Below are 2193 nucleotides of genomic sequence, written 5' to 3' on the forward strand. Positions count from 1 at the left end.
CATGATTGATGTGATTGGCTCAGTATTCCCAGGACGCCACTTGTCCTAGTAACAGTAAAGAAAAGAAAATGCCGGCGACTCCACCTCTCCGACATGACAGCATTGTGCTCCAGACACTGAACATCAAGAGGAGCGTGTGTCTGTAAAACAGACCCCTTATTTTGGGGTCCAGTGTAGAAGTGACCCCCAGGGGCATCTCTAGACCGGGTGACACGCCACCGTGTTGTCATCGTGCGTGCACACCCCCCTTGTGACGCCACTGGTGACCCCTTATATTGGTGTCCAGTGTAGAAGTGACCCCTTATATTGGGGTCCAGTGTAGAAGTAACCCTTTACATTGGTGCTCAGTGTAGAAGTAACCCCTTACATTGGTGCTCAGTGTAGAAGTGACCCCTTACATGGGTGCTCAGTGTAGAAGTGACCCCTTACATTGGTGCTCAGTGTAGAAGTAACCCCTTACATTGGTGCTAGCTGGGGAGCAGACCATTGCAGGGGGGTGGGTACCCATTGCTGAAGGTGGGTGGTTTCTCTAGCTGGGTCAGAGTCAGAGAGGACACCGGTGACTGATTTCTAGGGACATGGAGTGCTGAGAGTCAGAGAGGACACCAGTGACTGATTTCTAGGGACATGGAGTGCTGAGAGTCAGAGAGGACACCAGGGACTGATTTCTGGGGACATGGAGTGCTGAGAGTCATAGAGGACACCGGTGACTGATTTCTGGGGTCATGGAGTGCTGAGAGTCAGAGAGGACACCAGGGACTGATTTCTGGGGACACGAAGTACTGAGAGTCAGAGAGGACACCAGGGACTGATTTCTAGGGACATGGAGTGCTGAGAGTCAGAGAGGACACCAGTGACTGATTTCTAGGGACATGGAGTGCTGAGAGTCAGAGAGGACACCAGGGACTGATTTCTGGGGACATGGAGTGCTGAGAGTCATAGAGGACACCGGTGACTGATTTCTGGGGTCATGGAGTGCTGAGAGTCATAGAGGACACCGGTGACTGATTTCTGGGGTCATGGAGTGCTGAGAGTCAGAGAGGACACCAGGGACTGATTTCTAGGGACACGAAGTACTGAGAGTCAGAGAGGACACCAGGGACTGATTTCTAGGGACACGAAGTACTGAGAGTCAGAGGAGGACACCAGGGACTGATTTCTAGGGACACGAAGTACTGAGAGTCAGAGAGGACACCAGGGACTGATTTCTAGGGACACGAAGTACTGAGAGTCAGAGAGGACACCAGGGACTGATTTCTAGGGACACGAAGTACTGAGAGTCAGAGAGGACACGGGTGACTGACTTCTAGAGACATGGAGTGCTGATAGATATCTGCTGTTTCCAGGGACAGATGCTATGCTGACAATGAGAAATGTTTCCAGGGACACCCCGTGTTGTGGAGCAGAGATGTTTCCAGGGATGCGGCTACACAATTAATAAGTGTCCCGACCCCATCCATTCCTCCCCGTACACAGTCCCCCATCGCTTACTTGTCTGGCCCGGGTCCTCCGCTGCTCCCCATAGACAGCTCAGCCCGTCCTCTGGCTCGGCTCCCAGCCCTGTAACCCTGGCTCATCACTACCCCCCGGGCCACCGTCTGTCCAGCCCGTTGCTATGACAACACTGATCATCATTGGTCCAGCTAGGGGCTGTCAGGTACGGACTGGCACCGCCATTTTTACTGTGGGCAAAGGGTCGTGCTGTCTATTTACTGTCTTTTCTTTCTGAATATTTTCAGCTTATCGTGGAGTAAAAAACAAGGCAATCATATGTACACGCTAGAACAGATTTGTTTGGAAAAAAAAAGTTTTCATGATCAGTAAACGATACACACAGGTGCCTGGGAGAGTTTAGCGGCCATTTTTAAAACGGGCAAACCTATATTTTCACTTTCACTCTATTCGAAATATTATCAAACTGAAATTAAAGGGAGGAACATGAAAAATAAGTTATCTCTGGTTCCTTTGTTTTTTTTTTTTTTTTTATAAAACGCAAGCAGTATAGTTGGTTTAATTTCTATGCATGGTGTTTTCTATAAGGTTTTGGCGGCCATCTTTGAAACGGGCAATTCCCTCATTCATTTTACCTATTCTTTTCTTTAATATCATGCTCAACCCAGGGCAATCGAGTGGTAATCAAAAAATATTTATTTATAAATAGCGTTGTTAGAAAACGAGAGCTGCGTGCGCAGC

The 2193-nt window shown here is 48.9% G+C and overlaps 2 protein-coding genes across 2 annotated transcripts in view; one reads left to right on the plus strand and one right to left on the minus strand.

The window, feature by feature from the left end:
- The window catches only part of MORN4 (MORN repeat containing 4), a 16942-nt gene extending 15357 nt beyond the window's left edge, over positions 1-1585 (minus strand). The window contains exon 1 of the mRNA XM_018563969.1: positions 1492-1585. The gene's annotated coding sequence lies outside the window, so the exon portion shown is untranslated. The remainder of the gene's footprint in view (positions 1-1491) is intronic.
- PI4K2A (phosphatidylinositol 4-kinase type 2 alpha) overlaps positions 1-2193 on the plus strand; it is a 27381-nt gene that overhangs the window by 3410 nt on the left and 21778 nt on the right. The gene's annotated exons all lie outside the window — the stretch shown is intronic.

The sequence above is a fragment of the Nanorana parkeri genome, unplaced genomic scaffold, assembly GCF_000935625.1.
Source record: "Nanorana parkeri isolate BGI_ZX_2015 unplaced genomic scaffold, ASM93562v1 scaffold2, whole genome shotgun sequence".
Lineage (NCBI taxonomy): Eukaryota > Metazoa > Chordata > Amphibia > Anura > Dicroglossidae > Nanorana > Nanorana parkeri.